The sequence below is a fragment of the Antrostomus carolinensis genome, unplaced genomic scaffold, assembly GCF_000700745.2.
Source record: "Antrostomus carolinensis isolate BGI_N321 unplaced genomic scaffold, ASM70074v2 scaffold1427, whole genome shotgun sequence".
NCBI classification, from domain to species: Eukaryota; Metazoa; Chordata; class Aves; order Caprimulgiformes; family Caprimulgidae; genus Antrostomus; species Antrostomus carolinensis.
This window is the reverse complement of record NW_010329281.1, coordinates 45,680-63,645: the sequence shown is the minus strand read 5'-3', so window position 1 is coordinate 63,645 and position 17,966 is coordinate 45,680.

Here is a 17,966-nt window from a genome sequence, read left to right as displayed (position 1 = left end):
CGCGCCATGCGACCCAAATCCTCGTCCTCAGTATCACATATATGAATATGGAAGAGATGACTCTAAAAGGTATTCTATCCTTTTTTTCAAGGTGTTTTTGTCCTTTTACTTTTGGTACACTTTGATTTCTCATTTGCTATATAGACACAGTGGTTCATATGTACATATATCTGTGTGTATGTAGGAGAGGGACAGAAGCCTCCTGTAGCACCCTAGCTTTGCCTTACAGGGGCACTGGGAAGGGAAAGACGGGAGCATGGAAACTTCCCATCGGTACTCCGATGCAGGAGAGCGTGGCTCGAAGCGCGGAGAGCAGCCAGAGCAGTGCCAGGGTGGAGCAGCCTGGTGATGGGGAATGAAGCTCTCCTTTTTCAGCTGCAGGTAGGTCAGTACAGAAGGAAGAAAGTGTGTCTCAGGGGTATCATTCCTTCTTTCAGTCTATCCTGGGATAGCACAGCTACAAATTGGTCCATATACACTTTTAACCCTAATTGCTTGTGCTTGTCACCATCTCTCCTGCCTACCAGCATGCCTGTATTGTAAATTACAGAATATTTCTGTGAGATTCAATTCAATTTGATGGGAGACAGTCCAGTGTTCACATCTTTCCTTCTTTTACAATATAATATTTATAGTGCAATTTTTCCAAAGAGGCAAGATCAATTTATATGCATATTAGCCTTTTAACATAGTCGAACAAATAAGATACTAATTAAATAAAATAAACTGTTGCAATTTTATCTTATAATAGGGAACAGTTGTCTTCACAAATACATCTTGAAGATATTACTTTGTCTTTTGTTTAGCTTGAACACAGCAGGTAGCCAGGAACTAAACTATTATTTTCTACACATCCTGTATTTTACTGGAATTTGACTTTATGAATTATTCCAGCACTCACTGCACCATTTTCCCCTTCCTTTTATTGTAATCAGTTATTAGGTTTGTCTTTATCACTTTGCATGCAGCAGGAGCTGAGGATGACTGAAGCAGGTATCTGACCCCATCTGGGATCTTCTTGGACTGCTGTGCTCAGTGTGCTGCTTTTCCTTGCCCTCACTTGGGACTGATCCTTTCTAGTGCTGAGGACTATCCTGAAAGATGCTGAGTGTTTTCAGTGCTTAACTTCTTCAGCAGGGATTAACGGTGGGCAATAGTTCTCAGGGTGGGCTCAGTCCCTGGCCCTATCACTCTGCTTGGAAGGCTGAGGAAAAGCTTTCCAGGGCCTCAGTGAACTCATCTGTAAACAGAGTAAACCAGCAATTATCAACTCCTTCACAGGAGCAAAATTAGTTAATTAGTGTCCCCCAAGTACTAGAAGTCACCATGTGTTTGGGAAAGTGGTGAAGTGAAATGGGGAGGAGAGATAGCACACAAGCCTCCACACAAGCTAGCTTTGCCACGAGCAGAGCTGTCCTCTGCTTACAGGGATGGTCTGCTTTCCCCTTTTCCTACTGAGCTAGAATTTAAGGAGGCATTTTAAGGAAACATAATTAAAAAAGAGATGTTAATAATCCTGGAGTCAAACAGAACTAGACCTAACAGCCAGCAAACCCTGCCAGCAAATACTGAACTTCCTAGATCAGATTCTTAAACAGTATGTGCCAACACATCTCCTTTGTAGGTCTAAGAAAAAATACTCTGTACAGTTCTTGATTTAAGAAGCCACAAAAAAATCAAATACAAAAAAGCTAGCATTTATGTAATATTATGCAAAAACATCTGTGTGAGAAAATGACACATTTTTTTTTCTTTTGCTGCACTGATTTCACAGCTGTTCTCCAGTGTAGTTTCTGCATGGTTTTGTGTGTTTGCATGTGTGGGTATGGTGTCTTCCTGTTAATGTTTATGAGCATTCAGTAAAAGGCTGCAATAAGTGACTGTGAGTTTGGCCTGACTGCATCTAAGAATTGGAGAGTCAAGAACGAAGCCTTAGAATTAACAAAAGACATACTTGCAAAATATGGACAGAACTTGAAAATAATAAAAAAGTCTCCTTTACTGGGCAGATTCAATGCTGTTACATGAGATCATTGCACTACTCAGCACATACATGACAGGTTTGTCCCTAACCTGCACGAACCCAGAGTTTTAAGGCAGGAAAGGCATCATAAGGAGCCACTGAATTTTGGAGCTTGTGGCATGGATGCTCAGGTGTGATCACCAAAGGTTGGGAAGGGAGCTTTCCCATCCCCTGCAGAGCCTGTCCCTGAGCTCAGTCACTGCTGGGGTCAGTCAGGCTCGCAGCATGCATGTCTGTGGCTTGTCTGAAACCTCCATTTTCCCCCATAAGACATCAGCAACAGGCAGATATTCAGCACAGGAGAATCACGCAAAGGATGAAAACTCTAAACCAAAGAAAATGAAAATTCTTGTATCAGCAGGCACTTAAACAGCTGTGACAGCTTGGGAAGGGAAAATAACACTCTGGCTCAGAGGTAGGAATAAATCTCTGGCTCAGCTAAAGAGGCTAATTCAGTGTTTAAAGAAATAGTAAACCTTGAGAGCCTTCTTGAATGATTCACTTGAAAACATAAATCACAAAAGCTTTCCTGAAGCTGTTGGGTGTAGATATGAATTCTAACAGGAGTCTGACAAGAACAAAACCTTCATTTCAATTGCAGTCTGAAGCAAAGTATGTTTCCTTCTGTTTTGTAACATGAACTAATGTAGGAGCTGCTACCATTATTTATGTAGCATAAGGAAAGAATTAGTCCTGGAAAGCGGTTTCTTGCTCTTAAGTACCAATTTCTTTCCACCATAGTTTCTTGTGATGTATGCCACAGAGGGGAGCTGGAAACTCTTGGGCTCTAGCTCTGCCTTTGAACCTGATTTTTCTGTAGAGTCCAAGGGGAAACTCTCTGTGCCTTAGTTTCTCTCTCTAGGAAATACTCAGATCTGGAAGTGTGATATTCATCTACCATATGGCATTCTGGCAGGAGTAATTATAAGAATAAATTCTCGAAAGGAGCCTCTCCAGCAAGGAGTTTGGGCCATACTTCTTAAGTCTTGTGATGTACTGAAATTAATGCAATATAATTAAGAGGCATTTTTCTGGTTTCATTTTAAAATAAAAGAGGAAAATTTTTAAGAGTTTTTAAGATCCTTCTTGTGTTATTTCAGATATTGGCTACAGTTTTTAAGTAAGCAGAGGATAAGTAGCTTCAAGAGTACCTAGAAAATGTGTTTCCAACTCAGCCATGAGCCCCATGCTAGAGCCATGTCAATTTTATACAGTACATGTTCACACCATGTAAGATTTCTTCCTTGCCTGCTATGGAGAATCCTCCACATATTCATTGTCCAAGAAGTCGTGGCTATCTTCATTATGGATTTGGTCATATCTTAGTCCCTTGCTCATGTTGTATCTGATGATGGCTTGCTACAGTTAGATAGGCTAGAATAGAATAGAATAGAATAGAATAGAATAGAATAGAATAGAATAGAATAGAATAGAATAGAATAGAATAGAATAGAATAGAATAGTTCAGTTGGAAGGTACCTACAATTAGTCCAACTGTGACAGATTGAAACTCCTTATATTTGCAGGGGGTATTTCTGGAAACTTCTCTGTCCAGGCTACTGCTTGCTTACAGATGATCAGCAGGCCTACATTTCTGATATATGGATTAGCCACTCATGCAAACTCTTTGCCAATTTTTAATATAACAGAAGAAGCAGATGTCTCCTAAAAATGTATAGTGAGAAAAAGAATGAGTTTTACAAAATAATTAGTTTTTTTAATAGGCACACAACTAATCTGGTAAAGCATGACAGTCAAATCTTGAAGTTTGCTTCACACAAAGGTAACTCAGACAAAGCTTGGGGACTGCAAGTCCCATTTTGTTAGGACTGATTAGTACCACTCAGTTTTTGCACCCTCACACAAAGTCTGTCATAACTTTTCCCTGTGCAGCACTGCTGTTTGAGCTGATCTCAGGAGGAACATGGCAGTTTGGCAGGCCCGTTGCCCCACACAGTGCACAGGATCCTCAAACATAAAAATAAAAGCTTATTAAGAGAGACATTATGTTAAGTGGGAAACTTATATCCCATTGATGCTAAAGCTTCAGCTACACAGTGACCTCTGCCTCATAAATCCTGTTGGGATTTTTGTACAGGAATTAAGGAAGAGAAAGTACACAATAAGAACATAAAAACAAATATTTCCTTTTTTGGCCGTTGCAGCAGCCTTCTCTCCTAGCCTGGATGAGTTGCATTGAAATGTAAGAGAATTACTTCCCTTTTTTGGATACTGTCAAAAAATAAAATTCTGAACTATGGTTTAGTAAGAGGCAAAAATACAGGAGTGAGTCCCACATTATTTCCTTTGGTCAATGCAGGGCATTCAGCAAAGAAATAAAAGCCTAATCAAAAATCTCACAACGTTATTGTAACTATCTACAGGGCTTCATTGAGACCCCTGCCATTTCTCATGTTCACATTATTTGTTTTTAATTGCAGGTAGGAGGAGTGTAAATGGTACTAAACACAACAAACACAGGCGAGGACTAAAATATCTAATCAAATGAGGAACACATAGGAACCTGAAATTCTAAACAACACAGCAATGCAAATAAAACAATTTATACACATGCAAAAACAAATTACCAAAAATAACAACTGATCAAGATCTCTCTTCATGTATTTAAAATACATGGCTTAGGAAAATTCTGAACACTGCAAGATATTTTAATGTCTTTAGGATGTCATGGGTTGGCTAAATGGCGTCTGATATCAGATGTCTATAGTGTAATGCCCACATCTGATCTGTCTGTCCTTATGTCAATGAGGAGAAAAGGGCAGTTACCCAGAACCATACTTCAGAACTGTTTATAAGTCCACCCTTGCATGAGATGGATTGCAGCCTGTGAGAGCTTTTTCTCTATCTCAACTATGAAAATAGTCTGTATTGCTCAGACAGAGCTATCTAAAGCCAGGTGAGATGAACCCCTTCCTGTGTTTCCCCATTGCAAACACGGATTGTATTTGTCTGAGCTGGGCGCTCAGAGCAGGACACAGAAAATGTGTCATGGACAGCTGTAGAAAATGGACAGCTATGGAAGGAACATGGAAGAAGAAATTTAGTTTTCTCATTTACACTGCTATGGGCCATGCTACATTTGGAAGCTCTGATGCAGCAGACCCACAGACATATTGTTCTCTTAAAGCACAGGCAGGAATGGAGGCACAGTTTGAGAATCTCAAATGATAGCTTGCCTATTGACAAAAAAACCCCAACTTTACAAAACACAGAAAATTCCAGTATGATGGATGGAAGGCAACATGAGAGGTTATATAGTCACTTCTCCTACACGTAATATCACTATACATAGTTTTGGGAGAACTTAGGACTAAATTGTTTCATGAACTTTAGGAACAGACCCTCCAATCAGTAAAGTGACAAAAATTAACTTAAAGCAAGTCCTTCTACCTTAGAACAGCTAATTCAGCCTCTGATTACTATCCACAGTTCCTTGCTATCAACTCTAAAATATTACTTACTCCTGTAAAGTGCAGGAAGGATCTTCACAGTGCTGTGTGTCTCTTGATTTGGTGAGGAACCAAGATGGACACTAGTAAAAAATTACACATGAGTAATTTGTTTTCCATACCCTTCCTCAATGAGTCAGGCACACTACAATTTTGAAATTACTCTGGTTTTGACAAAGATTCATGAGGAAGTAACTTGTGCACAAGACCAAAATAGTATTTCATTTGCAAGTACCACTTTCTACCTTTTTTTTCTAGCAGAGCAATAGATATTAGCAAATGAGTTCTGGGCCCAGATTTCAAAGACTTAATTTTATGTTGAATAATACCTTAGGTCTAGACCATCTAAGCTATTTTGGTGCTTCCCATTGAAACTAGCAGGAATTCACTGCTCCTATAACTTTGAAGCTGTAATTGTTTTTACTCTACAAATGTTTCTACTGCAGTCTGTGTAAATATTTCTGTAGACAATGTCAGAATACGACCCTTAGAATGATACCCAAACTTAAATATCCAACAAAGACAATCAAATTGTGTACAATAAGTCCTTGGTTAATAAATATAACTGACATACAGGAGGGTAGAGCTGCTATTCAGAGGAATTTTGACAGGCTGGGGAAATGGATTGACAAGAATCTCTTGAAGTTCACCAGAGGAAAATGCAAAGTCCTGCCCCTGGGAAGGAATAACCCCAGGCACCAGTACAGGTTGGAACTAACTGGCTGGGAAGCAGCTTTGCTGAAAAGGATCTGGATCTCTTCGTGGAAAACAAATTGAGCATAAGCCAGCAATGCGCTCTTGCAGCAAAGAAGACCAATGGCATCCTGAGCGTATTAGCAAGAGCCTTGCCCACAAGTCAGGGGAAGTGATTCTTCCCCTCAGCTAAGCACTGATGAGACCACAAGTGGAGTGTGGTGTCCAGTGAAGAAATCCCAGTAAAACAGAGCAGCATGATCCAGCTGGACCAGAAGCTCTTGCTTCTGGTATCTACTGGTATAGTACCATGCATATGTCTTGTGTTCATATGCTACATTTGCTCTAGGTAAGTTTAATGAATATCACACACCCATCACAAGTAAAACATTCTACTTCAGTAATAAAATAGTCCTCAATAAAATATTACTACTCTAGTAGCTTTGAGTTCCTTAAGAAAGGGTGAAATCAGTCTGTCTTCCAGGAGTTCATCCGCATAAAAGACTGCAAAGTAATTTAGGGATTGATGTTGATGTCTTTAATACCCTACAGCTTTTGTAACTTCAATAATCAGATATATGATCTCTTTTTTTTTTTGTAAGACAGTAGTTTTCCTGCAAAGAAATGAAAAGTTCATTTACTGGATGTGACAAATGAATTTGCTTCTTGATAATGGTAGTGAAAAAAAAAAGGTGAGAAGTGCTAATTTGTGTTCAAATACGAAAACCGTTGAAAATCTGGGAGAGATTTCGTTATCAGAGTGATATGGGAACACAACACATAGCAGAGACTTTTAATAACTTCTGATTCATTCAGTAGCCAAATAAGATCATATTACAACTTTCTGGAAAATACATAAGAATCTTACTTTGCTTTAACTTTAGCACTTAAAATTTTACTTTAAATTAACTATTGGTTTCTGCAGATGCCACGGTCTGTATGCATATTTGTGTGTATGGGAGAGACAGAAGATAATTCTGGACACCCATCCTCTCCACTTGAAGTGGTCACATGGATCCTACCAATTATCCATTGAACCACTCAGTCCTTTCATTGACTTGTCATCAAGGCCATCTGATAAAGAGGACTACAGATTTACTTTAAAGGAAATCAAAGGCTGATACACCTCTTTACAAGGACAGGAGCAACAGAAAGAGTAAGAGGGGTCTTGCACACAATCTACTAAGCACCTGTGATACCTTTCCAATAGCATCCTCCACACACCTCTTACAGCCACTTTCAGAACTAACTTGCAATTATGATTTTACTGTTTATGCTTAAACTTCCAGATCCATTTTTGTAACAAAATATATCCATTGCTTTTCTCAGAAATGTCATAGAAGGTTACGTCTATTGCAGAGATGCTACCGGCTACACCTAAGGAATTCTAAATTGGAGATGGACTCTCATTTAGACTCTGATTTCAAACATCCAGGGTTATACACTGGGCTCAGTTCTGTCCTTGCTCTCTTTGTAAAGTCCAGTTCAATCAGCAACTACTGAAATGCTGGCATGTACATTATCTGTTTGGGTTTTGTTGAAATGTCCCTGCATGTAATTTTCCAGACAGCTGCTTTTCCAGCACGTATTGATGGCACTGAAGTAGCAGGTCTTACTGGCTCAAAGTAAGACCAGGTTTCCCTTCCCCAGAGAAGCCATACCCCTGCTGTTTCAAAAGCAGCTACTGAACAAGTTCAGAAAGCTGGCAGGCAGCAAGGAGAACATAGCATACTGTTCATAGCAACTAAATTATGCATAACATAAGGTTATTATTAGATACAGTGGGCCATCTATAACTGGAGAAAGTCTCTGTTCATTATAGGATGAATGAATGAAATTATTTTTCAGCAGAACATGTCCTTCATAGTATTATATAGGGGAAAATTCTGTAAAGTGATCCAGGTAAATGCAAATTAATTCAGACCAAGTATCCATTGAGCCCAGCATCTCAGCTCTGATAGCAGCATATAGCAGATGTTTACAGAATCACAGAATGGTGATTCCAGACCATGTGGACATTGACTAGGTGATCTGCTTGAGTCAGGGGGAATTTGGACCAGATGATCTCCCTCCAGAGGTCTCTTCCAACCTCAACCATTCTGCGATTCTGTGACAGTAAGCCTCTGAGGCCATGCTGAAAAGGCAGCATGACCATCTGCTGTATCAGACACTCCTTCCAGTTTTGTATCATCTACAAACTTACTGAGAGTGCACTCTTCCCAGGTCATTAATGAAGACCTTATACAATATTAGCCCCAGTATCAACCCATGGGACATACCACTAGTGAACTTTGTCCAGATGGACTTTGTGTTGCTGATCAAAAGCCCCTGATCCTGGCAGTTTAGCCAGTTTTCAGTCCACTTCATTGTCCATTTAGCTAACCCATACTTTGTCAGTATGTCAATGAGGATGTTATGAGAGATAGTGGAAACACCCTTTCTAAAAGTCAAGGTAAAGAGCATTTGCTGCTCTCCCCTCATCAACCAAGCCAGTCACCTCATTATAGGCTGTCAGGTTGGGTAAGCCTGACTTCCTCTTTCTAAATCCATGGTGAATACTCACTGCAACTGGTTTCCAGGATTACTTACTCTACCACATTCCCAGGAATCAAGATGAGGCTGCCCAGACTGTAGTTCCCTGGATCATCCTCCTTGCCTTTCCTGAAGATGGGAGTGACAGCTGCTTTCTTCCACACTTCAGGAACCTCTCCCAGATGCCATGACCTTTCAAATATAATCAAGAGTGGCCTCACAGTGACATCAGCCAGCCTTCTCAGTGCTGTGGATGCCTCCCATCAGGTCCTGTGGACTTACTTTGCTTAAATGTTCTCTGACCTGATCCTCCTCCACCAAGGCTAAGTCTTCCTTGCTCCAGACTTGCCCTCTAGTCTCAGAGGCCTGGGATTCCTGAAGGCTGGTCTTGTCAGTAAAGGCAGAGCTGAAGGTGACATGGAGTACTGTGGGCTTTTCTATGTCCTTTGTGCCAGGACCCACACTGCACTTAGAAGTGGACTTTTTTTTCTTCTGCTGCTGACAGACCTGTAGAAGCTCTTTGTGCTGCCCTTTGCTTGCCTCACCTGATTCAGCTCCAGGTGGGCTCTGTCTTTCCTGCTCCCATCCCTATACAATCAGACAGTGTCTCTGTATTCTGGGCCCCTTGTCCCTGCTTCCACTTCCTCTATGCTTCTTTTTTCCATTTCAGTTTTGTCAGGAGCTCCTTGCTCATCCATGCTGGCTTCCTGCTGCCTTTGCTTGATTTAGTTGGGATGAATAATTGTTGAGCTTGGAGCAGGTGATTATTAATATCAACCAGCTTTCCTGAACCCCTCTTCTACCCTGCACCATATCCTGTGGGATCCTTCCAAGACCTCTGAAGACACCTAGGTCTTTCTCAACATCCACCAAACATTAATTGCTAATTGCTTTCTTAATCTTTGAATGTAGTCTAGAGAAGGCACTGTTTTCCTCACCTAGGCTGCTGTCTGTCTCTAAGTAATTTTTTAAACAGTGAAATAAAACAGTTTATAGGCATAGATTTTATCTCTTGGCTATGGAAATTTTGCAGCACTTCATAATCCCTTTCAGGCTCAAGGAAGAAAAGCATCTCCCACAGCCCCATTACAAGCAGTGGGAGTGTGCAACAGGACTTTCCTTCTCTGACCAGCCAGTTATGGCACTGAAAGTTCATTCATTGTAAACCAAATGCTGGCCAGGTCAGCAGCTCTTAGACAAAGAACTGGGCCCAAAGAGGAGCGGTGAGGAAAGAATTTTTGCATCACCTTGGGCTATATATGAGAAAGTAGTTTGTGGTCATCTGGATGGAATAACCTTTTCTACCCTTCATGTTTTCAAGAGCAAGGAGTTGTGGGCAGGCTTGACCCATATTCACCAATTTGGATTAAGTTGTGGCAGTGACTAGCATTGCTCCTAGCCTCTCCTAGAGAACCAAATAAACCTGTAAAGTACATACAGACAATGCAGAAATCAATTCTGCAGCCTGAAAAGTATCCTGACATTTCAATTACATAAGGCCATAGCTCCCTTCAGTGATACAACACGTTGATAAAGAGCATCAACTGGTCTTTCCCAATCCATATGCTGCAACCAGGGCTGCATCTCAGGTGTGCTGGTGTCACTGGTTTTTTGGCAATTCTTTTAAAGCAGAATTTTTTTTAGTGACACACTCACAACACACCCTCACAAACTGTTGTGTCATTACAACTGTCAGCCACATTTTCTGGGACCAAGGTGGATGCCTGCTGCTTGGAGGTGCCCGAAGTCACCAGCGTCCCAAACTACAGCACGAGCCTCTGTTGGGGGAATATTTTCTCTAGCTAACAGCAGTTGCTGGGGCTGCCTGGTTCCTGGACATATCTGCTGATGTTGTCCAGGACTGGCCACTGTAAAATGGGAGGAACTGATGTTTGCTAATTTGAACACCAGTTCAGTAATGGCTGTTGTTTTTTTCTTCCGCTCTGTCTGCCAGTGCAGTACAGATGCCCCTGTCTGCATTAAAAAAGTGAGAATGGTTTCAGAATTAGTGCATTTCTGACCTTAATCCCTGCAGAATGACTAGCAAAATTTTGTTGCACATAAATAGTATTAAAAATGTCACTGCTCAAGATCCTACTGTTCCAACAGTTCCTCAATGCATTTCAACTGATAACAATGCTGTGATTAACACAGTTTCGATAACGTTGTGCTTCAACTATTGTAACATACAAGCTGGATGCATATTTCTTTGGGTTTGTCTTTAAGATTCTGAAGGTTGCTCCTTTTGTGCCATATCTGTGCGCTGCAAGAACAAAGCAGGTTCAGAGCTCTGAACGCCGTGTTGCATTGAAATCACTCAATATTCTACTCTGCCTCTTCCGCCTAAGGAAGGTCAGCTAGCAACTAGTAGTCCTCCCTTGCAGCTGGCTTCCAGAAACCCAGGAAAAAAACAAAAAGACCAGTGTTTGTAAATATTTGTGCTCTTGTTTTTGAGTCATGGATTTAATTACTGTTTCTATTATACTGCTACAGCAGAAATTTAGATTAAAATAAGACAATTACATTTTATTTTCTAAATATCAGAGGAAATTAAATAATGACAATGGATCATTACTCACAGTGAGCAGAGCTCTACCGGATGAGCAGTATGTCTGGAGCCAGTGACACAACAGCTATGAGTAAATGGTTCTCAGAGTGAATCAGGATTGCAGAAACTCACTTCTGATGGGCTCCAGTGAAAAACCCAATCCAAATATTACTGACCTTGGGTAGAATTTGTATCTGATACTGGTAGCCAAAGCTAATCTTTGTATGATACAAAGGTAGTGTTTGAGTCACTATGAAAACACTAACTTGATGTTTGCTGTAAGGAACTACTCCCATAAGCTGAGCTGGGGAAGATTCCTAAAAGTCTCCAGAAAGCAGCTTAGCAGGGGGTGTTCAGCTGAATAATTATCATTGATGATCACATAAATGCTCTTGCCTTGGCCCCAGGCAAATAAGGTCTTGATACCTCTCTTTGGAGCCCTGATTGAGTGTCCAACAGATATCATGAAGTGAATGCTGAAGACACAGATTTGTCACATCCTTCTTCTTTTAATGAAAGCTGGAAATGTCACTCTTAGCTGCTGTAAATTACTTTACTTTGTTTATGTTTCATAACCTCTTCTGTGTTGGAGATGTCACTCCTAACAAATTATGCAGCCAGCTACAGCTGCTACCTCCAACTGCAGAGCGGATAGGCATTTCAAATGAAACATAAAAATCAATATTTAAAAAAACACTAGTAGCAGTTTCACAGTTATAATGAGGAACTGCACCTGCCTAACTAGCTCTACTAAAAAGGAGGATGCAGCCTCAGTGATATCCTGGGTTAAGGGGTCTATAAGAACAAACTTATTTGGAAATAAATGCTTGCTGGGTCATGGCTGCCTGTGGTATTCTTGCCCTTCACTCCACAACCTGAATTGTTGAGCAGATTCATGGACTTGTGCTTTTGAGCTGGAGCTGCTCCCGGTGCAGTCATGCACCTTGTTTTGGACTCATGTAAGTCCTTGGCCTGAGCATTCCCACCCTCCTTAGGGTCACATGCCCAACTGCTTGTGTATTCCTGCTTTAACTCATCTCAAAATCACATTGCTTAGAAAAAAGCATATTACTAAAAAAACTTAAAATAAATGGTATCACTTTGACACTGTTAGAATAGCTAGAGGTTGCACAGGAGATTATTCCAGAAAATCTGAGAGGAGAAGTAATCTCTGCTGAGCCATTATGATGGGGATGGACAGGGGAGAGCACAGCAAGTTCTCAGGCTGAAGATGCTGTGTAAGCTCCTGCTTAGCTAGGGGACACTTGGGGATACTCACAAAACACATTTGCCAGAATTGGCTTCCAGATAATTTCATCATCTTAAAGAAAACTCCAAGCTATCCATACATTTTCATTCCCTTTTTTTTTTTTTTTTTGCTTTGTGTTTTCATATTATTGTTCACTCAATACCCTATTATCTTTTTTCACCAAAGCAAAAGATATGACAGACATAAGAACTGACTCTTTTAAATGACTCTAAGGAAATGAAAAACAAATAGGATGCACCATAAAAATGTTTTGCCTCAGTTACACTGTAGTGAAATACTAAACTATTCCAATCTAATTTTTCCATAATATATGCTATTCCAGATAACTGAAGTCAGCATTGCTTCAGCGAAGGCACCCATACAGCAAAGACTGTCAAAGTGATAGAGGAAAAAGGTTATATGGAAAAAAAGAGAAAAATGTAATAACAGCATTTGTTGGACCATATCTTACCAGGAAATCTGATACATTACTAATAAATTACTTACTGTATGCTATGAAAAGAATCAGTGAGATAAGAAAAGAAATAATGTAGCCAAGAAACAGCAACTGGATAGCAATCTTTGCTTAGAATAATGTAAGTAGGATTTGTAATGGATCTATCAAAGCTTCTGGCAATGTTGCTATAAAATAGGTCTGGCATTTCCATTTTTACCCCTCAGTTACTTTGAAGGAGGTTATAACTTTGCTAACTTGATTGAAACTTGTAATAAAATATTATTGTCCATTCTTGGATGTTTGGGGTTTGTTAGTGACTAATATGAAAGTTCCTTCTGACAAAAAAGAAAAAAAGGGGAAAATAAAAAATAATTAAAAAGTAAGGCAGCCTAAGGCTTACAAGACAATACTTGACACAGTGATTTCCAAAGCCTTTCCTTGTGTTGTCTGCTTCTAGGCAAAGACTGAATTCTCTGTCTTCTGTTTTCTGACTCTCACACAGTTTAGCTAAAGTACTTCTTCTTTAAATTAAAAGAAAGGAGGGAGGAAGTGGTTGGTGCAATAAAGTTAGTTCTTGTGCACAATGAGTATATGATATTAAAAGCAGTATAGAAATAGTGTTTTGAGGAAGAACTGGTAAAACAAAGGGGAAGGCACAGAGCGAAACCCACAATGCATTATAAAACAAACCTCAACACATACAAGTTTGCAGAGTTATGGATATAGTTAGAATTTCAATAGACACTAATATGTAGTGTCATGCGTTCCCATCCATCCTGTAACTTTACAGTATATGCTGTCTTCCCAGACGGCCACAGCCTGTATCAGCTACAAAAATATTAACAGTTGTCTACACATTAACAAGAATCAGCACAGTTCACCTCCTCAGAGGTGTAAAGCCCATGAAGATTTAAACCTGAACTACTTAGCAACTGAGAATATGCTTTATGCAGAAGTTCCCCCGGCTAATCAGTGCAAAAAGCAGTAGTTTAATGCTTCCACATGGATGTGGAAAGGGGTAATGGTGCCTTCATTTTAGAAAGAAGAAGAAAGAAAAGTGAAAGGGAGTTATCAGCATATCTATGGTCCTAAAACTTAACCTTGACCGTCCTTGTGACAATTCTCCTCTACAGGTAGGCTCTCGGGAGCCTCCGCAAGGAGGGGGACTTGCCAACAGCAAGTTAAAATTATTTAACCTCCGTTAAAATGATGCTCCCATTTCTGCTTCTGCAGGGCCCTGAGTTGCAGAACATCCAAGGGCACAGAGAGAGGACTATTATGAGCAGGGCTATCCTGGGAAGGACACGAAATAAGAATGATGACAAAGTGAGATGGGAAAGATTCATATCAGGCCATTATAGCTTCTGTAATGGAATTTTTTTTTCATTTTTAGTTTATTTGGTTTGTCTGACTGGAGTCAATCAAATTATTCTTTATAGAAACAAGCAAAGACAGACAGCATACATTCTACCAACTCTAAGCTGCAGCTCATGACAGTTCTGCTCAGAAGGAAGAAGATGACTTAAACATGGAGAAGTCAAATGTTTATTTATAAATAATGTTATAACATTAGCAAAAAGTGATCTCCCAGTGATAAAAATTGAAAGGTGGGATTTCACTTTTCTCCTGAACTACCCAGAGATTTTTTTAACTCCAAAATTCACTAATAAAATCAGAGGATTAGTTGTATGACATTTTCAGATAAATTTGGTGTAGTGCAAAAGTAAAAGAAAACCTTTTTCTTGTTTTCTACTAGACACAGGACAATACTGCTAGTTGTCTGCAAAGAAGGGAAAACAGAAGAACTTTTCTATGGTTATATATATATATATATTTATTTTTTTTTTAAACCAATTTATTATAAGTTTTGAAATAAGTCTGGTACGATGATTACAGCAATTAATTAAGTTGTTACAGGTAAGCACTCTTAGTATACATGTAATGAAGAGAAATATAAAAACCAATACTAAATGTTAAATTCTGTGATTTGTAAGAAAAGGAGTTTCTATTTTAGCAGATCTACTTCCTTCTGCATTTCTATTGAAAGCAACATTCAAGCTTCCAGTATATTGTCTTTTCTTCAGTAATCACAACTTCAATTAGCATTTAACAACGTTTGTACTTTGTTGGGAAGAAAACAGCTCATCAGCCATTTCCTTTCCTGCAATCAAGCAAAGATTGTGTTCAAGATGAGATAAGCCACTTTGGAACTACAAAACATTCTGTAAATATGGGAAAACTGGGCAAAACAGAGATTCTATGATCAGCCAACAGGTCGCAGCATGAAAGATTTCACAGGTGCATTTGACAGAAAATAATGGGAAGAGGAAGCTTTGAGGAAGATAACTTTCTAATGAATTTAGCCAGCCAGAGCCTGAGTTTTTCTCCAAGTACTCAAACAATACAGATCATATGCCAGCATCAGGAAAATATGGTTAAAAACTGATTTTAACAGAGAGATTTATAGGAATGGTAGCTGTCTTGAGGATGCATTTGTGTTGAACTGTAGCTGTAGAATCATAGAATCATAGAACAATATGGGTTGGAAGGGACCTTAAAGATCATCTAGTTCCAACCCCACTGCCATGGCAGGGGCACCTTCCACTAGACCAGGTTGCTCAAAGCCTCATCCAACCTGGCCTTGAACACTTCCAGGGAGGGGACATCCACAACTTCTTTGAGCAACCTGTTCCAGTGTCTGACCACCCTCACAGGAAATAATTTCTTCCTAATATCTTACCTAAACCTCCCCTCTTCCAGTTTAAAGCCATTACCCCTTGTTCTATCATTACCTGCCCTTGTAAAAATGTCCCTCCACAGCTTCCTTGTAGGCTCCCTTCACGTACTGGAAGGCAGCTGTAAGGTCTTCCTAGACCATTCTTTTCTCCAGGCTGAACAACCCCAACTCTCTCAGCCTGTCTTTACAGGAGAGGTGCTCCAGCCTTCTTATCATCCTCGTGACCCTCTTCTGGACTTGCTCCAGTAGGTCCATGTCCTTCTTGTGTTGGAGACCCCAGAACTGGATGCAGTACTTCAGGGGGGGTCTCATGAGAACAGAGTAGAGGGAGAGAATCACCTTCCTTTACCTGCTGGCCACGCTTCTTTTGATGCAGATGAGGGTATGGCTGGCCTTCTGGGCTGCAAGCACATTGCCGGCTCATTACTAATGGGCTCAACTATACTGTGCTGAAAGAGCTTGATAATAGCCATGATGCTAATAAAGATTATTTGGAGACACCAGCCAAACCTCCTGGAAGCAGGATGGGGAGAGACTCTGAGGCTGATTCCTCCCCTGTGAGGACCTATGGTATCAGAGTAGTACTTTGCATAGAGAGTTAGCCTGGGATATGCTCAAAATCTGGAACATAGATTATGATATATGTTAAGAGCTTTACCATGTGATAATTAAAATCAATAATCCTTGCTGAAAAACTTGCTCCTAGCTGACAAATGTCCTATTATGTGCTTTTCAATGTTCCCAAAGAAAATATCAGTGCTATGGTAGAATTACTGCATTTTCTCTGCTTCTGGCAAACTGTAAATGTTCAAGTCAATTGGATGGGAATAAAGGAAGATGCTCAATACACTGTAATTACTTTTCCTCTTTCCTGATTTACCAGCTCTTGATGGATCTTCCCTGCTCACCACAATTATACTGAAAGCTTTAGTTCAATTTTCTTTATCCTTTCTATGGAAATTGTTTAAGTATTATTGAGGTGAAATATCTGTAAAAGGAAAAGCCACCAAGTCTTCTCAGTAGAAATCAGTGAATATCCTCCTTGTTTCACTGAAGTTTCATAAGATTTATATCTTAGTTACTTAACTATTAGGTAGACAGTACAGCTCAGATTAAGAAATAAAAAAATCCTGTCATACCTTTAGTCAAACCGATTTGCTACCATTTATTTAGAATACCAATACCATAGAGAGTTTAATCGTGCTCCAGTATAAAATTAACTACTGAAGTCCGTTATGTATTAACTCTTCAACTCCTGTAGCTTGCTAAATTTCCATTCTTTTAAGGTACCATTAGTTCCTTCCACATTTTTAATGGAGAATTTTTTTTTTTTTATTAAGTGCCACAGGCCCGATGTCTCTACCAAGAGGAAAGACCTAGCTCTTTACATCCGTGGAATTTACATAGGAGGTAATTGGTTTGAACCAATCAGTTTGTCCTCTTTTTGGCAAAACTTTAGGGGAGTTGTAACTGACCTTTTCCTACAGCTTCAGTCCTCCACTCAAGCAGAAAATCTTGTTTTCAATTAACATGCATGATGTCTCATAGACACACAAACAATCTTAACATTTCTAATAAACTAATGATTCTTTTATTTATGCGACCCAAACAAACCACAGCTCCAGAGGAAAATGTAAAATACACCTTCCCATGCCTCTCTGCTTCCCCACTCCTGACTGTGCTTCGAGGTTTTACCTTTTTCCCAGAGAAGGAGACGTGATGTCACACAGAAAGTATTTCCTTCAAATCCTGGGACCTCTCATAGCCTCTCATATCCTTCTCCCTTTCTAAAACATCCAAACTTCTTTTCTGTATACTCTATCCTCCACATCGAGATGAAGTCATGAATTAACCCCTTGTCAAGTTGTTGCCGTCCCCACCAGACCTCCTGCTTAGCCACCAGCCAACCCAAGTGCTTTCTTGGTCTGGCCATGCCCTTGCCCAGAGATTGAATCAGAAGTTCTTTAGAACTTCACAAATGTCTGTTGTTAGTCCTGTGTCACCACTGTCCACTCAGGAATTCCATTCCTAGATGAAAGCAAAAAATTTGCCCATTTGGCTAGTCCAGTAATGAAAATGGCATTTGCAATTCATGACCTCAGCTGGAAATATCACCATAAATAAGATACAAAATTGCTGTGCAGAGATGGTAGTTGAATTCCTCAGCCTGGATACATCAGAAACTGGCCGAAAAAGGGCTTGCCTCAGTGTCCATGTGAAATGATGCAGACCAGATCTGCCACAGTGGACAGATTTC